Source organism: Myxine glutinosa, chromosome 2, assembly GCF_964187855.1.
Source record: "Myxine glutinosa chromosome 2, kmMyxGlut1.1, whole genome shotgun sequence".
NCBI lineage: Eukaryota > Metazoa > Chordata > Myxini > Myxiniformes > Myxinidae > Myxine > Myxine glutinosa.
In genome coordinates, this window is record NC_136262.1 from 216,980,265 (window position 1) to 217,005,395 (window position 25,131).

Here is a 25,131-nt window from a genome sequence, read left to right on the forward strand (position 1 = left end):
AGGAAGAAAGTTCGCGTTCCCAAACGCGAATGCCCGGCGTGGCCCTCTGGCGGTCACAGCACATATGCAGGAAATGCAGGCAGGAGAGATCGCGAGTCTGTGGCCCAGAATGGGTCGTCTTCACAAGCGCGATTAATACAGCGCAGAGCGCAGGGCATGGGGTACGTTTTGTGTACAAAGACGATAACAGGCAATTGTTCAGGGGCTGGGCGATTGACTGACTGACTCAAGCTCTCACTCAACTCGACTCATGGGCTGCGCGACTCTCAACTCTCAACTCCAACTCGCACTCCAGCTCAACTCCTTGCATTCTCGTGCGTTCTACAGCTCAACTCGCACTCCAGCTCCAATGACCTGAACCCAGGTGGGGGGGGGGGGGGGGGATCAGCAATAATCAATTGGGGTACGTCATTCCACGTCAGTCGGTCCACCCGTAGCGGTCGGGGCGACGAACTACCCTGCCAGCTCGTGTCCGGAGACTACCGGGTATGGCGTCCCCAAGCCCGGAGTCCCCCGCGTCGGAATAGCCGCCGGAGGTAGGTGTCGGAGGGGGCACCCCAGAGCCATCAGGCAAGGGAGTAGGCGACGACGGAAGTGTCGGCAGTAGTTCCATAGAGGAAGCTTCGGTAGAGTCCATAGACTCGTAGATTGGTTCGTCGATATCCCTGTCGTCGACCCCACAAGGGGCGAGATGGCGTACAGAGACAGTAGACTCGCGTCCATCTGCCGTTATCACACGAGCATGCTCGGGATTAGCCTGGAGTACCCGCACCTTATCAACAAAGGGGTCGTACTTGCTAGTGCAAACCGCTCGTTTGAGATAGGCCGGCCCCGGCTCAGCGAGCCAGCTGGGTAAAGATTGGATACTACCGAGCTTCTAGGGTGGTGGAACAGTCTTTCGTGAGGAGTCTGGTTGGTGGCTGTACATAGGAGAGCCCGGATCGAGTTTAGAGCTGCAGGTAGCGACCACGCCCATTTATCGAGGCCCCGGCCGAGGGTCCTGAGGCTTAGCATGACGGCCCTCCATATAATCCCATTAAAACGTTCGATCTGCCCATTCGCCTGGGGCCGGTACGGGGTGGTGTAACTCGAAGCGACATTATTTTGGAGCAAGTATCCCCTCACCTCCTGAGAGAGGAACACCGCACCCCGATCGGTATGCACGTAGGCCGGATACCCAAACATAGAAAACAAATTTTGCAGGCACCGTATAACCGTGGCAGCTGTCATATCCCCGCACGTATAAGCAAAGGGGAATCGCGAATACTCATCAACGATAGTGAGCAGATAACTAGAGTTACTCAACGCACAGATAGTGCAGTCACGGCAGATCCGGCGGATGTCCTCAATCGAGTACGGCAGATTACCACTGCGCACAAAATGCGCGAAACGCGCCACCCCGGGATGACACATAGTGCCGTGCAAAGCGCGCAGTCCCTCCAAAGTTACGATCCCCGCGCAAGTGGCCGGCCTCGATAAGGCGTCGGCGACCAGGTTATCCTTCCCCGGGCAGTATTTGATGGTGTAGCAGAAGTCGGTGAGTTCGATACGCCAGCGAGTGATTTTCTCATTTTTAATGCGTTGAGCATGTAAGGTGTCGTACATGAACGCAACGCTTTGTTGGTCCGTGATGATTTGGAAACATCGCCCGAGTAAGTACGGCCGCCATCGCCGAATTGATTCGACGATCGCGTACGCTTCCTTTTCGACAGACGATTGCCTCCGCTCAGCGGAGGTGAGAGATCCGCGAAGCCACAGGAAAAGGAAAAGAAAGCCACAGGGCGCCCCCCTTGGGAGAGAGTCGCCGCTATCGCATGATCCGAGGCATCACTTTCCAAGACGAAAGATGCACTCTCGTCAATCGTCGCTACAGCGGCGCCAGTGATGTCGGCCTTAAGGTCCCCGAAGGCCGCCATGGCGGCCGGGCCCATGGGGAACGTGTCGCAGGCCACAAGGGGGCGGAGCTTCGCGGAGAAATTTTGCACCCACTTTGAATAGTGGGCGAACAGCCCAAGAGCGCGTTTCAGCGAAGCCCGATCGCTAGGCGGAGCCATATCGAGCAAAGGTCGCAGACGCTCCTTATCCGGAGAGACAGAGCCATGGGTCACGGTGTACCCCAGAAGATCTATCGTGCGTAGAGAGTAACGACACTTAGCCTCATTCATGGTTAGGCGATATTTCTGCGCGACCTCGAGGAAGCGCTTCAGATTAGTGTCGTGATGCCCCTGGTCATACCCACAAACCGTAAGATTGTCCAGATAGACAAAGACATCTGTCAAGTTCTCCTTCGTAACGAGGTCATCCATAGCCCTCTGAAAACATGTGACCCCGTTTGTCACCCCAAAAGGGAGTCGAGTGAACTGGTACAACCGTTGACCCGATTCAAAGGCTGTATAGACGCGATCAGCCCTAGAGATGGGGACCTGATGATACGCACTACGCAGATCGAGAGTGCTGTAAACGGAGTACAGGGCCACCTGACGTACCAGTGCATCCATCCCCGGTAAGGGGTAGGCATCCAGCTGTGTAAAATGATTAATCGTCTGTGAGTAGTCGATTACCATGCGCCGGCGATGGGCCTCACTTCGCACCACTAAGACTTGGGCCCGCCACGGCGACCGACTGGGTTCTATAATACCGTCCTTTAAGAGCTGGGCCGTTTCTTCCGCAATGAATTGCGCGTCTGCGCGGGAGTAGCGCCGCGATTTTACGGCTACAGGAGTACAATCAGTGGTCAGGTTGGGGAACAGCGAGAGAGGCTCCACGTCCATCTTAGCGAGTGCGCACACAGCAAGCGTGTCCGGCCCACCGAATTCCATTTCCAAACGTCCATGTCGCTTAAGGAAATCGTGTCCTAACAGAACGTCAGCACGTAACGCAGGTAATACCATGAGATGCACGTCTGGGAACATGCGTCCCTTTATCACAAGTTTCAATCGACATTCCCCTTTTGTGCTCAGCCGAAGTCCTTGGGAGGCCATGAAGATCCGTCGTGTAGTCCCGAGAACCGGCCACCCATGTTGACGCACTAGTCGTTGATCGATAAAACTATCCGTAGACCCCGTGTCGATTAAGGCTTGCGCAAAAACGCCCTCGACCTGGAGCGGAATGATGGCCTGAACAAGGCCGGAAGATCCGGCAGGTATTGTGCCGTCCGGGCGAGAAGATCGCGCCTCGCGAGTGGATCCCACACCGGCTGCAGTTTTCCGGTCGTTCGGGCAGCCCGTGGAGGTCCCCCGTGACAAGGGCATAGTTGGCCGCGCTGGAGCAGGAGCATGTAATTCGTAAAAGCCGCTGTCAGAGGACGTTCCCACACCGGCTGCAGTTTTCCGGTCGTTCGGGCAGCCTGTAGAGGACCCTCGTGACAAGCGCATAGTAGGCCGTGCTGGAGCAAGTGCGTGTAATTCGTAAGAGCCGCCGTCAGAGGGCGCTTGAGTCACGCGTAGAGGATCACTGCCATTCACCGTTTCATGAGCTGGAGCAATAGCGTGTAATTCGTAAAAGCCGCCGTCGGATGGCGCTCGAGTCATGTGCAGCGTTCGCTGCGAATCCAGAGGAGTTTTCAAAGCAGTACCTTGTTGCTTGTTTGAGGTGGGCGTTCGGACGCCAGCCAAGGCCGATCGCTCCGCGGCCGGTCGTGGTCGCGCCAGTTGTTTTGGCGGCCCGATGTCCCCCACCAAGGACGAGCGTGCAGCCAGGGGCCCACGAGGAGGGGATACGCTCATCAAGGCCGGGCGGGGCGCTCCGCTCGGTGCCCGGTCCGTTGGCTCAGCGATAAGTCCATTCAAGGTCGCGCGGGTTCGCGTGCCTCGCGCGGACTTCTTGCAGACCTTCGCGAAATGGCCCTTGGTGGAGCACAGATGGCATATTGCCTCCCGAGCCGGGCACTCTAACCTGGGATGCTGCCGGTTGCCACAAAAATAACACTTCGCATACCGTTCTGGCCGTGGCCGGGCAGCGGTAGCAGCAGTCAGGCCGGAATCCGAGTCCGCCTCAGGAGCAGCCAGAGACTCGGCCGTAGTCGAGTCCGCTCCCGTATCCTCGGTCGGTCGCGCGAGTTGAGAAGTCCCCGCCACGACTCGTGGGTGGTCATAAGCGGTAGATTGTTCACGGGCATCCGTAAAGACGTGAGCCAACCGTAGGGCCTCCGTGAACGTCAGGTCAGCAGTCTCCAGGAGCCTGAGCCTCAAGCCCACAGAGCTGACCCCAGAGACGAAAGAATCTCGGAGAAGGTCATCCTGAACTTGCTCGTGAGTCCGCACCTCCTGTGCGCCGTCCGCAAGGATGTGTCGCACCTCCTGTGCGTAGCGATCGATCGACTCCGTTGGTTGTTGTCGCCGCTGAGAGAGCTGGTGCCGGTTGTACACCGGGCTCCGTGTCCTTGCGTATATTCGCTTTAGCTCAGCCAGAGCAGTAGCGTACGTCGCAAATCGTTGGATGCACCTGTAGACGCGGTGGTTAACCTTCGACTGTAGCACGGACAGTTTCACCCCGGCAGTGGGCTCAGTTTCCTGAGCTGCGAAATAGTTCTCCAGCATTTTGAGCCAGTGAGTGAACTCCGACCCCGACTCCTCGGCTTGTGAGTCGGCGTCGAGGATCGGTACAACGATCATCTTGTGTCCCGCCATTTCGTAGATCTTAAATGATATTAAATGTCGTGAAAATCATCCACACACACGACTTGTCCCATAGGTAGGTTTAATATCATTTAGATCTGTGGTAACATCCTGTAAAATACATTCATGCAATAGACATCAGAATCGGGGTATTACATAGGAAAGACCGATAACAATAGGCAAAGCAAGCAAGTCCAGCATATAGGTGCGTACATACCATTCAAGACTACAGGACTATATGTCACAGTAAATGTCGCAGGAGTGGCCTTGCGTCGCGGTTGTCCCAGGTCTTATAGACGCCCCTTTAGTGGGATAAGTGAGCACTCCTGGGTTCACCTTCACCTTCATTTCACTGCAGGTTTTATGGCTCCGCCCCGGCCCTACCCGAATGTTCCATGCTCCGCCTCCGCCTCCCCCTCCCCAATGTCCTGCTTTGGAATCCCAATGCCAGCGAGCCCTCTGTAATCACGACAGTCCTCAGCGCTTTCCACAACGATCAGTACTGGATAGTCCTCTCAAGCCCTTCAAATCGCAGCAGTCCTCTTTACCAAGCGCGCTTCCAACAAGTCCCTCATTAACGAGCGCCGCTGCATGAGTCCTCAGCGAGAGTCCTGTAAAAGGGCTTTGTGCGCTGGCTTTTATCAGTCAAACCAGCGATCGCTCCGCAAGCCCCAACCACGCCCTATCGGGTTGGCTGGTTATTGCTTACCGGCCCCGCCCTGACGGCTGGGTGATGTGGCCACACCTTCTTCCTAGCGCTCCGCCCCCTTTTTCCGGGCCTCACCTCGTGGCTTATGGCGGCATTGAGCGAGCTCAAGGGCAGCGAAGGCTGCTGCTGCTGGCCAAGGAGCATACCAAATTGGGAGGGGCCATGGGGCACAGACTGGGGAGCGCGCTTAATGGCGTTGCTTGGAGGGAGGCTGCAAAATGGATGGAAGGGCCTACTTCTTATTTGATTGACGCAACGCAGATTCAAATATTGGAAAATGCCTTATCTAACACATATTATGAAATAACTGATGTCCTATGGTGACCTACGTGTTGCTTGTGGCCTACCTATGGGGTGCTACCTTTAACCTTTAATGATGTGATATTTACAAGCAAGTGTGGGTTCTCAAAACCGCAACAATAATTTCCTATGATGGCACCATCAGGTTCGTACAATATAACTCACTGTGCTCCAAGTGAGCGAAAAGAAGAAGATTCCCAATGTCTCTAATCCTGGCTTCAAGCCAAAGTTGATTCCGGCTTCAAGCCAAAGTCGATCCGCTCCAGCGATCGTCAGAACAATGTCCAATCGAGACCAGAATCCCGTTGGGTTGGCAGTTACAGTCCTGCTGCCAAAGCTGCGCAAAGGCACCCTCAAGGCGACTGGGAAATCACACCCTCGGGTATGGACGTTTCACGGCTCCAAATCGGCGACACGCAGATTTTCCACTCAAAAGCCACGTTACACACACCCACACCAGATCAACGTCTGAATGCGGTGAAAATGGTCGAAGCGAGATGAAACCTTGTGCGAAGCGCAAAGCGCGTGAGTCAAAATGGCCGACGGCCCGTTCCCGAGGCGTAACGGCCCGACGATGATTCTCCTCGGAATCAACCGCCAAAACCTGACACGCAGGTTGATCTGTCACAGCGATAACAACTCTGTCGCAAGAATCCCTTTCCCGGGAAACCCGAAGTTCGCTAGTGACCCTCGTTCATCAATGTTCGCTCCAGACCTCAAAGCACTAGGCTTCTTCTCCGACTCACTCGCTCCGCCTTCTTTTCCTCCTCTTCCTCTTCTTCGTCGTCTGGTTCCGGTTTCATTTAAAACGTTAACTTTTACTCTTTTGAAAATAGCAATATCTATTTCCTTTAAACAACAACAATAATAGTACATGAATCAAAAATATTTACAGTGGATGAAAACCACAACAACGGAAGTGACTAATCCGTAACACTTCCCCACCTCAAGAAAGAAAGTTTGAACATAGTGAAAACTTTCTTTGCAGGCAGAAACTCTTTTAACAAACAAAAGTAAAACTCACACCCAAATCATCAATTCCCGTGAGCAACGATAATTAATATTTCCCAAAATAAAGCAACAAAACTTCCAAACAACCTACAGAAATTTCCAAAGTTAGTTCACTCTGGACAAAGCATCAGCAATGACATTGTCCCTGCCCTTTACATGCTCAATTTCCAAGTTGAACTCCTGCAAAGCCAAACTCCATCTCATCAACCTCTGGTTTTTATTTTTCATTTTTTGAATGAAGGTTAAGGGGTTGTGATCAGTGAATCCAAAGCAAAGCAAATCTATAGCACTTTTTGAAGGAGGCCGAGCTGAGAACCAGGTTTCATGGTGGTTGGGTGGTGAGGCCTGGAAGTATTCACTGCATGGACGCATTTAGGAACGTGGAGTTCACGGGTTAATCCGTGTAGGAATCTTGGCTCAGCTGCTCCTGAGCACTCAGTGCTTCCAACTCTTCTCTTGATCATAAAAATCATAATCACAGTTGTAGAGTCGGGTGCTGTAGTCACGTGAATAGCGGTCCCCATCTCGGCTACCACCGTAATAGTCATCCCGTCGAGAGTTGCCAAAACTGCGCTGCTGCTGCTGGGAGCAGCTTACTACGCATCCATAGTAATCACGACTGCGGCCGCCACCAAAACTACTACTCCCACCCCGGGAGCCATAGCCACCCCTGAAACTACCTCCACGTTTTCCTCCTCTGGAGCCCCCTCAACGCCCATGGCCTGCCTTCTCTACTGTTATGGTCCGACCATCCAAATCCTTGCCATTCAAATCCTTCTCTGCATCTTTGGCGTCCTTTGTGTTTTCAAACGTGACAAAGCCAAACCCTCTCGACTTTTGCATCTCCCTGTCTTTTATCAGCCGCACTTCCAAGAGTGGTCCATATTTGCCAAAGATAGAGTCCAGAACATCTTCACTTGTGTCAAAGTTCAGTCCACCGACAAAGAGCTTGCCAACATTGCCTCCATCCATGACTTGTGTGTGCTGACACTTAGTTTCAGGGTACTCGACAAGAAGTGACTGTGCAAAGCGTGACGTCAGTACCTTCTCCTTCACTTCAGAACGCTTCCTACCCATAGCACGAGTCGTGGCACAGGATGGAAAGATACCCGGAATCTCCTGCTCTAACTGTGCGGTGTTATTTTCCATACTAGGCTTTTCAACAAACATCGGATTACCAGAAACTCGACCACCGGCCAAATCATTCCTGATAACAAAAGAGATTCCCTCTACAGGTAGAGTGGCTTGTAAACCTACGGTGACCGGTCCTGCCACCAAATCAGACTTCAAATGGATGACATGAAGTGGAGCTTTAACATAGCCACCAACCCCCTGTAAAAGAACACTAACACCAGTTGCCGTCTTCTCTGACAATGGCAAAATGCCTTCAAGCATCAAAGATTGATGTGCTCCTGTGTCCCTCAATACCCTAACAGGTCTCTGGTTCGTTAAGTCTCCATCCAGTGACACAAACCCCTCTGAAATAAAAGGTTTGTAACTCTCTTGAACAAGGTCGTTCTGTGATGTCGTAACTTTGGCATGGGAACCTTCACAAGGCACTGTCCTCCAAGGATGATTTCTCGCATTTGCCAATGCATTCGGAGTTACACTAGTTTGACTCCGCTCCTGATTTTTCCTTTTCAGGGCGTAACATTGGGACATCAAATGCCCAGGTTTCTTGCAAAAAGCGCAAGTAGGTCCAGAGGAAAAACTCGTGGTCTGCCTCGGGCCCCCCGGAAGATAAGTCTGTCTTGGAGCTGTAGTCTTCTGATCCCTAAAAGTCGCGGTATCAGATTTGTCCTCATAGTCATCTCTAGGCCGCCTCCATGAATATTTGTTCTCCGCACCTGATTTACCATAACTCCTCTGGCTAACTCTAGGCGGGAAGTTAGGTTTGTGGAACCCCATCCTGTGTTTCAAGGCATAGTCATCTGCCACGGTTGCTGCCTCATACAACTCTGGTACTTTCTTTTCATCCAGATGTACTTTCATGTCCGAGTGGACACACTGTTTGAATTCCTCCACCAAGATCAATTGTCGCAACCGGTTGAAGTCTTTCCCAATCCCCTTCGAGTCACACCATCGATCAAACATGGTTTCCTTCATTCTGGCAAATTCCACATGGGTCTCACTCTCCCTCTTCCTGGCATTCCTGAATTTTTGCCGGTAAGCTTCAGGGACCAATTCATAGGCTTTGAGAATGGCTTTCTTCACTTTCTCATAATCTGCACATTGGTCAATCGGTAAAGCCGAATAGATATCTTGAGCTTTACCCACCAAAACACTTTGCACGAACATAGTCCAGGACCCCACAGGCCATTTTAGCATTTGAGCCACTTTCTCAAAGTGTATAAAAAACTTGGCTACCTCCTTTTCATTGAAGGGTGGAACCAGCATCACATGCCTACCAACATCCCAAGTGTTCTGACTAGTTGTCGAACTAGCCGGCATGGATACCACTTCTCTCCGTTCTTCCATTAATTCCAGCTCCTTGAGCTTAAGTTCCTTCTGATAATCCATGTCACGTTCCTTTAACTCCCTTTCGGCTCTCCTTTCCTCTGCTCTTTCCTCTGCTCTTCTTTCCTCGAGTTTTCGTTCCTGTTCTACTCTTCTTTCCTCGAGTTCCCTTTCAGCTCTCCTTTCCTCGGCTCTTCTCTCCTCGAGTTCTCGTTCCTGTTCTGCTCTTTCCTTTTCTGCTTTCCTTTCCTCTGCTTTTTTCTGCTTCCCTTCTTTTCCTCTGCTTGCCTTTTTTTTTTTTTTTTTTTTCCTCTGCTTTTAACCTTTCCTGGCTCTACAGTTGCATCTCCATTTTCTGGGGCTCCACATTTTCTTTTTCCTCGTGTGACCAATCCAAGGCTACCTCTTTCCATTTTCCTTGTCCCACCAGAGATTCTACCACCAATGTCTGCATCTCTGCTTTCTTCATATGAGCTCAGACCTCCAAGTTAAAATGTTTGGCCAATATCAAGAGTTCCGATCTTTTTAACGCTTGGAACTGTGCCTCATTAGGGGACGCCGCAAACTTTTCTGCGTCAAACACCATGGTGACTATCAGTTAACACCTGTTAACCTTCACACAAAAAATTTCAAAATTATTATTATTATTATTATTATTTTTAATTTGGGAATGTTAGAAAAATGCCAAATTTGGGAATTTTGGGAATGTTAGGGAATTCTATCCCGGACGAGGATGTTAATTTCTGTTAGCAAAGACGAGCCCCCTATTTCTATTTGGGCCAATTTTGGACGAGCCCCCAATTTCTGTTACGTACTCTTCCCCAAACCCCCTGGTCACGATGTACCTCCGAGCCCCGAGAGGGGTCACGGCAGAAAAATGTGTTATTCTGTATGTCAAAGATCAATGGTGAAGCCACACCAATTGTTACAAACAAACAAGTATTGTATTAAGATCACCCAAGAATAACAGTACAACAACAATAGTAATCAATTGTACAACCAATATATATTTCATATGATGGTACCTTCAGGTTCGTACAATATAACTCACTGTGCTCCAAGTGAGCGAAAAGAAGAAGATTCCCAATGTCTCTAATCCCGGCTTCAAGCCAAAGTTGATGCCGGCTTCAAGCCAAAGTTGATGCCGGCTTCAAGCCAAAGTCGATCCGCTCCAGCGATCGTCAGAACAATGCCCAATCGAGACCAGAATCCCGTTGGGTTGGCAGTTACAGTAATGCTGCCAAAGCTGCGCAAAGGCGCCCTCAAGGCGACTGGGAAATCACACCCTCGGGTATGGACGTTTCACGGCTCCAAATCGGCGACACGCAGATTTTCCACCCAAAAGCCACGTTACACACACCCACACCAGATCAACGTCTGAATGTGGTGAAAATGGTCGAAGCGAGATGAAACCTTGTGGGAAGCGCAAAGCACGCGCGTCAAAATGGCTGACGGCCCGTTCTCGAGGCGTAACGGCCCGACGATGATTCTCCTCGGAATCAACCGCCAAAACCTGACACGCAGGTTAATCTGTCACAGCGATAACAACTCTGTCGCAAGAATCCCTTTCCCGGGAAACCCAAAGTTCCCTAGTGACTCTCGTTCGTCAACGTTCGCTCCAGACCTCAAAGCACAAGGCTTCTTCTCCGACTCACTCGCTCCGCCTTCTTTTTCTCCTCTTCCTCTTCTTCGTCGTCCGGTTCCGGTTTCATTTAAAACATTAACTTTTACTCTTTTGAAAATAGCAATATCTATTTCCCTTAAACGACAACAATAAATAGTACATGGAATCAAAAATATTTACAGTGGATGAAAACCACAACAACGGAAGTGTCGAATTGGTAACAGCTGCCCAGACCCTGATGCAGCAAAGCTGCCCCAAGCCATAATATTTCCACCACCATGCTTTTGAGTTGGTATCAGGTTCTTGTGGTCAAATGCTGTCTTTGGTTTTCGCCAAACATGTCTTCTGGTACTTTGGCCAAATAGCTCTACCTTTGACTCATCTATCCAGAGCACATTGTTCCAGAAGTGCTGGTCTTTGCCGAGGTGTTCATTGGCAAACTTTAGTCTTGCCCTGATTTCTGTTTATCTTAACCTCATGGCACACCTCCCATGTCGATCAAATTTGTGCAGCCTATTTCTGACGGTAGACACGTGCACTTTGACATCAACAGTGGCAAGAGCTACCTATAGGTCCCATGATGACATTCTGGGGTTCTTGGAGACTTCTTTCAGCATCTTGTGGTCTGCTCTCGGGCTGAACTTGCTGGGGCGGCCTGGCCTGAACAAGTTTGCAGTTGTTTGGAATCTTCTCCACTTGTAGATGATCTTCCGGACAGTCGAATGATTGATTTCAAATTGTTTGGAGATCTTTTTAAATCCCTTCCCAGACTCGTAGGCATATATAACCTTCTTTCTGAAGGCCTCAGAGAGCTCTTTTGATCTAGGCATGGTGACGCCGCACACTTCAACAACAAATGGCAAACCAAACTAAATGTCTGAGGTTTAAAATGAGACAAGTTCCTCCAAGATCCTCTCTAACGATGTTCTAATCATTTGCACCTGAGCTGGTGCATCTGATTCTAATTTTAGGTATTTGAAGTAGTGATAAATGTCGGGGTGTACTTACTTTTTCCACATGCGAAATTTGCATTTATGTTTATTAAAATTATACAATGGACTGCAAAATGTAAATGTTTCATGATATTTGTTATATTATATCACCTTTATCTATCAATATTGTTGAAATGAAGATCAAATAGCTGTATGTTGAAATATGTTGAAAAAGTCAAAACTTTACATGGGGTGTACTTACTTTTTCACGTGACTGTATATCTATATAAATAACTGTATATCTATATCTATCTATAATTCCAGTAATCTCTGTGTGTTTGTTTGTTTGTACGTTTGTTTGTCTGTGACCGCTGTTTCTCGACAACCATGGGTCCGATATACTTTAAACTTGCCAGGTATATTGCTGGGGACCCGAGGATGTGCCTTTTCAAGGTTTCATATTAATCGGACAATTACTTACCGAGCTATGTCCAAAAAACGATTCAACCAATCAGAGAGCAGCGAGCTATCGCGTGTGCCGAACGTGGCGAACACACTCTGCCTCGGATGGCACATTTGAGAGCGTATTCATTTATTTCACGTTTGCAAACTATGTTGGCGCTATGTTGGCGTTAAACTATGTTTTAAAACTAATAATAAAACTAATAAAAACTAATTTGCGATTCATCGTAACTGCGATATACGACCTTCCGGAGCTCCTGTGAGAGCGTGCGCCATTACGGATAGTACGGGTACGTGCATGCCATATGTTGGCGTTAAACTATGTTTTACAACTAATTAAACGGACAAATTTCATGTCATGTTTCATGTAAATAGAGGGGGGGGGGGGGTGGATTGTCACTGTACTCGCAAGCCGTTCGCCGTTCGCTTTGGCGTTGCGAATGGACCAAAACATTTCATGGACCAAACCATTTCATGTAAAGCGTTCGCCGTTCGCTTTGGCGTTGCGAATGGACCAAAACATTTCATGGACCAAACCATTTCATGTAAATAGAGGGGGGGATATAATTTTTGATATAGATATAGTACGGGCATGCCCTAGTATATATAAATAAAATAACAATAAAAGGCAGTGTCTGTCTGTCTCCTTCATAACTCCAAAACCATGAAACCTAGTGACCCCAAACTTTGCATGCATACACCTGGACCTCAAACAGATTGTAATTATGAAAACTGGGTGTTTGGGTGTGTTATAACACCCTTTTTGAAGATTATTAATGAGGTGCTCATAAGAAGAAAAAAACTCCAAAAATGCTTACCAATATGTTGGCCCGCCATCTTGGTCAGCCCACTGCACCTCACTGGGTTCTTAAGCCGCCATTTTGTTTCGGCCTACTCAATCGTTCTTTGCCTTGGAAACACGATCGATAATAATCATTACATAATTGAAGCACATCATCAAAATCTGGATTTGGATATGAGGATTGGATCCTGTAGACGAAATAAATGTCCAAATCTGGAGTGAAATCTGACAAAATTTACCATATCTGGTGATTTTATAACTAAGTGTACATATTTATTTATTTAAGCGAGGCTGTGATTCTGCTTCTGGGGTGAGTTTTTTTTATTTACCTTCATAATCATTTTTATCTTAATTCATACTTCCATGGGATAGGGTGTCCCTCCACTGTACCTGCAATCTGTTTTTTTAAATTCCCTCTTGAGTGCAGATGATGGACACAGATTGCATATATTTTTGAATATGATTAACCACCACTTTGTGAACACTATTCAGGCTGTTTTTGCAAGCCATGGCGTTATAGTAGACAGAGCTGCCTTTTTGTTTTTACGTACCCATTTTTTCATTGACTTACATTTTTGTGCGATAGAGTCACTCTCCCCTCCCCCCCTCCCCACCCCCGCTTCCTCGCTCTACTCTCCTTCCCTTCTCTCTCTCGTCCCTGCTCCTCCCCCTCCTTGCTCCTCCATCCCTCTTCGACCCCCCCCCCCACACCCCCCTCCTTGCCCCCCTTCCTCCTCCCTCCCCTTTCCCCCCTCCACCCTCCCTTCTTCTCTCCTCCCTCCTTTCTTTCTCTCCCCTCCACCCACCCTCCTCTGTCTCTCTCCCTCCTACTCCACTCCCCTCCCTTTCCTTCCAACTCCCTTCACTTCTCCTCACCGTTTTCCTCCCTTCCTTCCCCAAAACTGTAATCGCTGCCAAAGGCGCTTCTGCGAAGTATCGACTCAGAAGTATCGACTCAGAAGTATCGACTCAGGCGGTTGAATACTTATGTAAATTAGATATTTCTGTCTTTAATGTTTAATCACTTTGTATGCAATTCTAAAAAAAAAATTCCACTTTGATGTTATGGGGTATCATGTGTATATCAGTGACAAAAAAATCTAAATTTAATCAATTTTAATATATTCAGTCTGTAACGCAGCAAAATGTGAAAAAAGTCAAGGGGTGTGAATACCGAAGGCACTGCCTATCTACACATATAAATGCGAACGTCTGTTTGTTCGGTTGTGCTTCATGGACAGCCCAAGGAAATGTGACTTAGAGAGGGAAGAAGTGACTTAGAGAGGGACGAGGGGGTCCATAGGGGGTGACTTTTCATGACAAAAAACATGGGCGCATCAGATTTAGATGTGGGGCGTGCCCAAGGGGCGTGGCTTCCTCTGACTATAAAAAGCCCACCACACACACACACGTGACTTACTATTTATTTTCCAGGCAACACCGGGTAACTCTGCTAGTTTATATATACTCGTATATACAGTCACGTGAAAAAGTAAGTACACCCCATGTAAAGTTTTGACTTTTTCAACATATTTCAACATACAGCTATTTGATCTTCATTTCAACAATATTGATAGATAAAGGTGATATAATATAACAGATATCATGAGACATTTACATTTTGTAGTCTATTGTATAATTTAAATAAACATAAATGCAAATTTCGCATGTGGAAAAAGTAAGTAGGTGTACTATATGTACTATATACTATATGGTGTACTATATGGGATGTTACAAGGAAAGGGATATGGGATGTTACAAGGAAAGGGTTATGGGATGTTACAAGGAAAGGGATATGGGATGTTACAAGGAAAGGGATATGGGACGTTACAAGGAAAGGGATATGGGATGTTACAAGGAAAGGGATATGGGATGTTACAAGGAAAAGGATATGGGATGTTACAAGGAAAGGGAAATGGGATGTTATAAGGAAAGGCTCTTGGCACCCTTGTCTCTAATAGGTGGTATTGCCCCCTTTGGCAGAAACAACCTCAAGTAGGCGTTTCTTATAACTGTCTACCAGTCTCTGACATCGACTGGGAGAAATTTTTGCCCACTCCTCCATGTAGAATTCTTTCAGCTGTGCGATGTTTGGGGGGTTTCCTGCATGCACAGCTCGTTTCAAACCTCCCCCCCCCCCCCCCCCCCCCCACAACATCTCGATGGGATTTAGATCCGGGCTTTGACTTGGCCATTCCAGAACCCTCCATTTCTTTCTTTTCAGCCATTCCTTGGTGGATTTACTGGTATGTTTCGGGTCATTGTCATGTTGCAAGGTCCACCTTCGGTCGAGCTTCAACTTTCCGGAAGATGGCCTCACATTATCCTCAAGCACCCTCTGGTACAATGAAGAATTCATAGTGGATTCTATGATGGTGAGCTGCCCAGGCCCTGATGCAGCAAAGCTGCCCCAAACCATTATATTTCCACCACCATGCTTTACAGTTGGTATCAGGTTCTTGTGGTCAAATGCTGTCTTTGGTGTTCGCCAAACATGTCTTCTGGTACTGTGGCCAAATAGTTATACCTTTGACTCATCTCTCCAGAGCACATTGTTCCAGAAGTGCTGGTCTTTGCCTAGGTGTTCATTGGCAAACTTTAGTCTCGCCCTGATGTTCTTTCTGGACAGCAAAGGTTTGCTCCTGGCACACCTACCATGTAGATCAAATTTGTGCAGCCTCTTTCTAATGGTAGACTCGTGCACTTTGACATCAACAGTGGCAAGAGCTACCTGTAGGTCCCATGATGACATTTGGGGTTCTTAGAGACTTCTTTCAGCATCTTGCGTTCTGCTCTCAGGCTCAACTTGATGGGGCGGCCTGGCCTGAACAAGTTGGCAGTTGTTTGGAATCTTCTCCACTTGTCGATGATCTTCTGTTCTGGACAGTTGAATGATTGATTTCAAATTGTTTGGAGATAATTTTAAGTCCCTTCCCAGACTCGTAGGCATCTATAACCTTCTTTCTGAAGGCCTCAGAGAGTTCTTTGGATCTAGACATGGTGACGCCACACACTTCAACAACAAAGAGCAAACCAAACGAAATGTCTGAGGTTTAAATCAGACAGGTTCCTCCAAAGATCCTCTCTAACGATGTTCTAATCATTTGCACCTGAGCTGGTGCACCTGATTCTAATTTTAGTTATTTGAAGTAGCGATAAATGTAGGGGTGTACTTACTTTTTCCACATGCGAAATTTGCATTTATGTTTATTTAAATTATACGATGGACTACAAAATGTAAATGTTTTGTTACGTGCTCCTCCCCAAACCCCAGTACCTCCGAGCACCGAAAGGAGTCACGGCAGAAAGATGTGTTATTCTGTGTGTCAATGACCAATGGTGAAACCACACCAACCAATGGTTGCCAAAAAACAAGTATTGTATTAATGTCACAGAAGAATAACAGCAAGAGTGCGATATTAATCAATTGTACAACAAATATTATATCATTCCTATGATGGTACCATTAGTTTCTTCCAATATAACTCATTGTGCTCCAAGTGAACGAAAATAACATTCCCAAAGTCTCTGTCCCGGCACCAAGCCAAAGTCGATCCACGCTCCAGTGTTCACAAGAACAATGTCGTATCGAGACCAGAATCCAGTTCGGTTGACAGTCAACGCTGCAAAAGAGGCGCAAAGGTGCCCTCAAAAGGCGACTGGGAAATCACACCTTCGGGCATGAACGTTCAACGGCTCCCAAACGGAGGATCGCAAATTCCCAATCGAAATCCACGTTACACACGCAAACCAGGTTAACGGCTGGGTGCGGTGAAATGGCTGGGGCGCGTTGAAAAGGCTGGAGCGATGCGAAATGGCCGGAGCGAGGCAAAATGGTCGACGGGCCCATACTGGAGGTGTACCTGCACTCCAACGATTATCTTCGGAATCAACCGCAAAACCCGACACGCAGGTTTATCTGTCACAGCGATAACAACTCTGTCACAGGAATCCCTTTCCCGGGAAAACCAAAGTTCGCTCATGACCCACGTTCGCCAGCGTCTCCTCGAGACCTCAAAGCAGCTCGGCTTTTCTTCCCGACCTCTCTTGCTCCGCTTTTCTCTTCTTCCTCTTCTTCTTCCAGTTTTCTCTCGATCCGGTTTCCGATTTCTTTTAAACACTAATTTTTTTTTACATTTGCAAACAGTTATCTCCATTTCACTTAAACGATAACAATAATAGTACATGGAACCAAAAATGCTTACAGTGGATGAAAACCACAATGACGGAAGTGACGAATCCATAACAGTTTCATGATATTTGTTATATTATATCACCTTTTTCTATCAATATTGTTGAAATGAAGATCAAATAGCTGAATGTTGAAATATGTTGAAAAAGTCAAAACTTTACATGGGGTGTACTTACTTTTTCACGTGACTGTATATATATACATATAAACCCTCATGCTCTTCCAGCCAACGAAAGCTGCATTAGGCAACAATGAAAAGCTACAAAAGGTGATCCCTTTGCTCTTTCAAACCCTACTCGGGTTCTTCTACAGCTGCAGACATTGAAACCATTCTGGTGGCTGAGGGGAGCATGCAGCAGTGGGATTATCATGTATGTATGACTTGTGAATGTCTGCAGCTGTAGAATAATCTGGGTAGGACTTACCTTGTCGGGATGAAACAATAAAGGACTTACCTTGTGTTGCTTTTCATGATTGCCTAATGCAGATTTCATTGGCTAGAAGAGCATGGGAGTTAATATGTTTAATCATACTAGCCACCTGGGGTAATTGATTAGTCGAGAGTTGATTGGTTATTTCCTCCATTTACACGTGAGAGACATGATTGGGTCTTGTCTTATATTGAGAGAGAAGGAGGGGGGTGAAGATGAGGAGAGGGAGAGAGATGCATGAGAGAAGGAGGAGGGATGAGAGAGAGAGAGGAAAGAGAGGGGGGAAGGAGAGAGAGAGAGAGAGGATAGAGCGCAATGAAAGCGACCCTTGTTTGTGGAGAAGGGAATTGGAAGATTGTGCCAAGGTCGGTGGGGAGAGGGAGGGAGTTGATTGTGAAATTGGAAGAATGGTGAAGAAAAGGAAGTTGATGGGTTGTTATCGAGAGACATAGAGACACTTGTAGGCAGTTGGTTTCCCTCAATAATGTTGCAGTTTTCTCTTCAAACTGCTGTTTACCTCGGTATAGGTGTATTTCACTCCATCATTGCTGTGTCGTACATGCATTTTCCATATGTAAATACCAAAGTGGACTGTTCTAAGCTTTCCATCCAAAAATTGTGGCACAAGAAATGTTGCACCTTGCAAACTACATTGCTAATAAAATCTGATTGAAACCCATTTATGCTAATTATTTTCAGCCCTGTACGAGGTGAATATAAAGGTAAAGCTATCGTAACCTTGGTGCTGCTTCACTAGAATTGTGGATCAAACTTCTCATGTAGCTCGTTTATGATAACGACAATATGTCAAAACTTGCAACCTTCGCACTCCATGAATTCAGCAAATTCAAGGCAGTTGTTATTAATACTGTTGCTTTAATACTTGTAATTTACACTCGGTATTTCATGAGGTCGATGGCTGTTGTATTTATAAACGAACACAATCAGGTTGCTTGAGAAATTTCATCTTCATGTTATAATTACATAGCAATTAATGCCGCGATAAAGGACATTTGGCCCATCATTCCTGTGTTATATCCACATTCACTGCACTCCCGCAACAGCAGGAAGTGATAATTACACAGTTAAGTGCAAGAAGATAACTTTGCCAGGGTTTCATCACACAATGACCTTTTCTTTTTGGGAGACAATATGGGGCTTTTCCTGTCGACAAACTAAATGCAGTGAGGATAGCCGATTTTACATCACCATTCAAAAGACTGTGTACTCCAAGATGCTGCACCCCTTCTTACAATGTATCAACGTTTTTAGTTATGTCAAACACTTTTAGGACTCAAAGCAAGACAATAAAGGCTGATATAACCAACACGGCACCATTCCAGCTACAGTGTTGCCACAAACAATACCTTGTGCATATTTCTGACTTACCATGCCCACGCCACATATTCTTCTTCATTGTACATGTAATGTGTAATATTTCCTTTGTTTTATACACAATTTCAATTTGTCTGCTGATCGCATAAAAGTGCAATACAAAGGGGAGTATCAGGTCATCAAACTTATTTTTAAATTTATTTACCATTTCTAATACATTTATTGATTGAGGTTAATTGCATTAATTTATTGTGCAATACACAGCTTGTAATATGGCAAGCAGTCTGTCAATCAAACGATGGTGTCCACTTCGACTTCGCAATTGTGCTCATTTAACTTTAGCACTGTTCCACAAGTAGCCTAGTGAAGTCATACACAGGAAGTGATGTTGCCCACAGGAAGCAGACTGCAGGAAGTCTGTTATCACTGATAACACAAACTACTCTCCCCTCCCCTCTCCTTGTATCTCTCCTCCCACTACAGCATCTCTTTTCTTCCTGAACGGTTCAGAGAGGCTTCTAACCTGTCCTCACTTCCTAAATAAACCTCTTCTCTTCTTCCTTTCATTCTTTCTTCCCTTTGACTTGCATTTCCTCTTTTCTTAAAGATTTTTCAGGTCTCTAGAGTCCCTTAATTACATCTCCATATAGTTTATATTTCACTTAATTGATCATCATTATAGCTATGACTAAGCTAACCTTCCATCCTTTAACACAGATAATAAAGAATAAGTTGTAACTTGTAATTCTGTTTCATATACTTACTTATCACAAGACTTGGATGATTGCATCAACTTCAACGATAAAACTTGCCTTAAAATTGAAATAATATTGTCAATATTCCTCTCCAAATATTCCATGTTTTTATCCATGTAGTTTAAAAATTAGTTTAAACGATATTTTACTTTGACCTTTTTGCTGACGCTTAGTTTGTTGACCCTTTTTCTGGACCCAACACCATCCATCTTCAACATGGATGATTATAAAAAATGACATTTTGGATGAAACAATAAATTGATGTGATGGATGAACAGACCTTGCACAACTATGTCAATGTAACAGATTGGTGGTCAGAAAATGAAATACTTTTCCATCAAAAAAAATTGAGTATACTTGTGGCATGGCTGCCCTACATATACTATCCTCCTGAATAGGTATTTAGGACCTACCAAATCAGCCTCTCAGTGGTGGACACCTTGGGTGGTTTGCCATTGTCTGCCTTGTCGTATAATGGCAAGAAGCTGAAATGTGTCCAGTGTACCACACACAAAGCCCTACTTGTATAACAAAAAAAAAAAAAGCCCTACTTGTATGAAAAGCTGATATTCAATTTGTATACATGTATACACAAATATATATATATATATATATATATATATATATATATATATATATATATATGTATATATATATATATATATATATAATATTTATATTATATATTTACTTCTGATAACATGTGAATGCAGTTTGAAATGTGTAATTACATCTCATGTAAAATGTGACTTCAAGAGCTCAAATCCTCTCCCTCCCCGCCCCCATACCTCACACCTCACACATCACGCACACTGCACTGGGGAGTGGATCACCCACGGGGGAGTGGGTCACACACGGGGGGAGTGGGTCACACACGGGGGGAGTGCGTCACACTTGGGGGGGAGTGCGTCACACTTGGGGGGAGTGAGTCACACACGGGGGGGAGTGGGTCACACACGGGGGGAGTGCGTCACACTCGGGGGGGGGGGGGGAGTGCGTCACACTAGGGGGGGAGTGGGTCACACACGGGGGAGTGGGTCACACACGGGGGGAGTGGGTCACACACGTGAGTAGTGGGTCACACACGGGGGGAGTGGGTCACACACGGGGGGAGTGGGAAACGCACGGGGGGGGGGGTGGAGTGGGTCACACACGGGGGGGGGGGGAGTGGGTCACACACGGGGGGAGTGGGTCACACACTGGGGGGAGTGGGTCACACACAGGGGGGAGTGGGTCACACACGGGGGGGAGTGGGTCACACACGGGGGGGAGTGGGTCACACACGGGGGGGAGTGGGTCACACACGGGGGGAGTGGGTCACACATGGGGGAGTGGGTCACACACGGGGGGGAGTGGGTCACACACGGGGGGGAGTGGGTCACACATGGGGGAGTGGGTCACACACGGGGGAGTGGGTCACACACGGGGGGAGTGGGTCACACGGGGGGGGAGTGGGTCACACACGGGAGTAGTGGGTCAAACACGGGGGGAGTGGATCACACACGGGGGGAGTGGGTCACACACGGGGGGAGTGGGTCACACACGGGGGTAGTGGGTCACACACGGGGGGAGTGGGTCACACACGGGGGGAGTGGGTCACACACGGGGGGAGTGGGTCACACACGGGGGGAGTGGGTCACACACGGGGGGAGTGGGTCACACACGGAGGGAGTGGATCACACACAAGGGGAGTGGGTCACACACGGGGGAGTGGGTCACACACGGGGGAGTGGGTCACACACGGGGGGGAGTGGGTCACACACGGGGGGGAGTGGGTCACACACGGCGGGAGTGGGTCACACACGGGGGGAGTGGGTCACACACGGGGGGGAGTGGGTCACACACGGGGGGAGTGGGTCACACACGGGGGGAGTGGGTCACACACGGGGGGGAGTGGGTCACACACGGGGGGAGTGGGTCACACACGGGGGAGTGGGACACACACGGGGGGGTGGGTCACACACGGGGGGGTGGGTCACACACGGGGGGGTGGGTCACACACGGGGGGGAGTGGGTCACACACGGGGGGAGTGGGTCACACACGGGGGGGGAGTGGGTCACACACGGGGGGAGTGGGTCACACACAGGGGGAGTGGGTCACACACGGAGAAATGGGTCACACATGTAGGGAGTGGGTTAGAACATCCCCAGTGTTGTTAGAACAAACATCACTGTGGTTGGTTGTCTTCACATACAGGTGCGACACAACCATGTTTCTGTGCCTGCTGATTTCTTCATTGTGCCTTCTGGTACACTTATACTTGGCAGGGACCTTTTCACTGCTCTCAGACTGAATATTGTTGATGGATGTGTTACTCCTGCACCAGTGCTAATCTCTGTTCTCTGAACTCTCTGTTCATCAAACATCGGCTTGTCGGACATCTAATCCTAACTCCATTGGAACTCTAGGCTATGCAAAAGGATTTGTACACAGAGTAAAGACAAGGCCTGATGTGGTGCCAATCCAGCAGAAGCTTCGCCGCTTACCTTTTGCTGTCCGTGATGCTGTTTCACAGGAAGTGAAAACACTTGAAAAAGCAGGTATCATTGATAGAATTGACTCTTTCACCTATTGGTTTTCACCAATTGTCATTACGTATAAGAAAACAGGAGGTATACGACTGTGCGTGGATCTTCGTGAACCCAACAAGGCGATCGTAATAGACAGTCATCCACTCCCACATATTGAGGAGGTATTCGCAGAGCTTGTGGAGCAAGAGTGTTCTCTACCCTTGATCTTCAGAGTGCATATCATCAAGTGCATGAGGTGCATGAGGAAAGCAGAGACCTAGAGAAAGCAGAGGCCTTTCATAACACACGAGGGACTTTTCTGCTATTGGTATCTTATGGTCTTGCTTCTGCTCCCAGTGCATTTCAGCAAATGATGCCACAGATATTAGCTGGACAAAAGGACGTCCATTGTTACCTCAATGACATAATTGTGTATGCTTCGTCCCCTGAGAACCATGAGGAACGCCTCAAAGCTGTTTTGAATCGTATTGATCAAGCGGGCTTAAAACTGAATTATGAAAAATGCCATTTCAGGAAGGCTGAACTTTCTTTTCTGGGTCACGTAATCTCAGGAAAGGGCATGAGTCCAAACACAGAACATGTGGTGGCAATAGCACAAGCACCACCCCCAAAGGATGCATCTGCTCAGTGTTCATTTCTGTGTTTGACTTCTTGGTACTCCAAATTCATTCCAAATTATGCGGCAGTTGTGGAGCCACTTCGTGATCTACTGCGCAAGAAAGCTGACTTCTCCTGGACCGATGCTGCACACACTCAATTTGAAAGGGGGAAAGAAATAATTGCTAACAGCCCTGCACTTGCTTTATTTGACCTTACTCTGACCATTGTGACCACAGATGCGTCTGATTATAGACTCGGAGCAGTGCTCACCCAACTTAATGAGGACTCTACAGAGGAAACAGTAGCATTCGCCTCACGGACGCTCACAGAATGTGAACGCAAGTACTCTATAGTAGAGAAGGAAGCACTTGCCTGCATCTGGGCAACTGAGAAATGGCGTACTTACCTGTGGGATCGGAAAGTTATTCTGTGTACAGACCGCAGTCCACTAACCACACTACTGTCTTCAAAATGTCTTGGTCGAGCTGGAATGAGAATTGCACGCTTGTGCACTGGGAGCTATGAAACTATGAAATTGTATACAAACCTGAACATCAAAATGTGACTGTAGACTGACTGTTTATCGCGGTTACCACTCCCCATGACAGAGCCTCACCACGAACCGGATGTAGAGATGGTGGTTTTACTGTCCGGTGACTTCTCTGCTATTCCAGTGGAATAATTCAAGGAAGCTTGTAATAGATGCCCTATTCTACAGAAGGTGGCAAGATATGTCTCCAGAGGATGGCCTCGCAATGCAAAGGGTATTGACCCAAATGTGCTTCCCTACTTTCGCATTCGGAATGAACTGGCTGTACATGAGGATTACTTAATTCCTGGCACTCACCGTGTGATTGTGCCGACAGAACTTCAACCCAAGTTAAACCAGCTTGCCCATGATACGCATCAAGGAATTATAAGAACTAAACAAAGGCTGTGTGACCTCTATTGGTGGCCAGGGATGGACTCCCAAGTAGAAGTTGCCATTAAGTCGTGTATTACTTGCCAAATGCATGATAAAACAGCTGTCACTCGGGTTCCACCTTTGCAACCAGTTTCTCTCCCTAATGCTGCATGGGAAAAGCTTGCCATCGATATTGTGGGACCACTTGATAATGGCCAAATAGACTGTCGCCATGCCATCACCTTAATTTATTACTTCAGAAAATGGCCAGAAGTAGGCTTTACGTCCCAAGTAAAATATGCTACAGTTATCAAGTTCCTGACTACAGTATTCAGTCATGAAGGAAACCCACAGGAACTTATCTCTGACAATGGTTCTCAGTTTGTTTCAACTGAGATTGAAATATTCCTGCAGGAAAGAAACATCAAGCATTGCCGTAATTCTATATATTACCCATAAGCCAATGGGGAGATGGAACGCTTCAACAGAGTGCTTAAGGACTGTTTACACACTGCACACCTTGAAGGGAATCCCTGGAATTCATTCGTACCCGACTTCTTGCAAGCGTATCGAGCTACAAGATATGCAACAACTCATCAGACTCCGGCTGAACTTCTACAGGGACGTACATTGCACACCAAAGCCTCTCCTCAGTGAAAGACACATGAAAGCCTGCTTGGAGTTTGCAAAAAAGCACCTAAAGGACTCTCAGACTGTGAGAAACAAAATTTTGTGGTCTGATGAAACCAAGATTGAACTGTTTGGCTTCCGTCTGGCCACTCTCCCATAAAGCCCAGATCGGTGGGGGTGTTGCAGTGATGGTTGTCCTTCTGGAAGTTTCTCCTACCTCCACACAGGATCTCAGGAGCTCAGCCAGAGTGACCATCGGGTTCTTGGTCACTTCTCTTACCAAGGCCCTTCTCCCCCGATTGCTCAATTTGGCCGGGCGGCCAGCTCTAGGAAGAGTCCTGGTTGTTCCAAACTTCTTCCATTTAAGAATTATGGAGGCCACTGTGCTCTTGGGAACCTTCAATGCAGCAGAATTTTTTTTGTAGGCTTCCCCAGATCTATGCCTCGACACAATCCTGTCTCTGAGCTCTGCAGGCAGTTCCTTCGACCTCATGGCTTGGTTTTTGCTCTGATATGCATTGTCAGCTGTGAGACCTTATATAGACAGGTGTGTGCCTTTCCAAATCATGTCCAATCAATTGAATTTACCACAGGTGGACTCCAATCAAGGTGTAGAAACATCTCAAAGATGATCAAGAGAAATGGGAGGCACCTGAGCTAAATTTCAAGTGTCATAGCAAAGGGTCTGAATACTTATGTCAATGTGATATTTCAGTTTTTTCTTTTTAATAAATTTGCAAAACTTTCTAAAAGCCTGTTTTCTCTTTGTCATTATGGGGTATTGAGTGTAGATTGATGAGGGAAAAAATGAATTTAAACGATTTCAGCATAAGGCTGCA

General features: G+C 47.4%; 1 protein-coding gene across 10 annotated transcripts in view; it reads left to right on the forward strand.

Annotated features, from left to right (window-relative positions):
• Positions 1-25,131, forward strand: part of LOC137420835 (protein quaking-B) — a 142,110-nt gene that overhangs the window by 98,094 nt on the left and 18,885 nt on the right. The window lies entirely within an intron of this gene.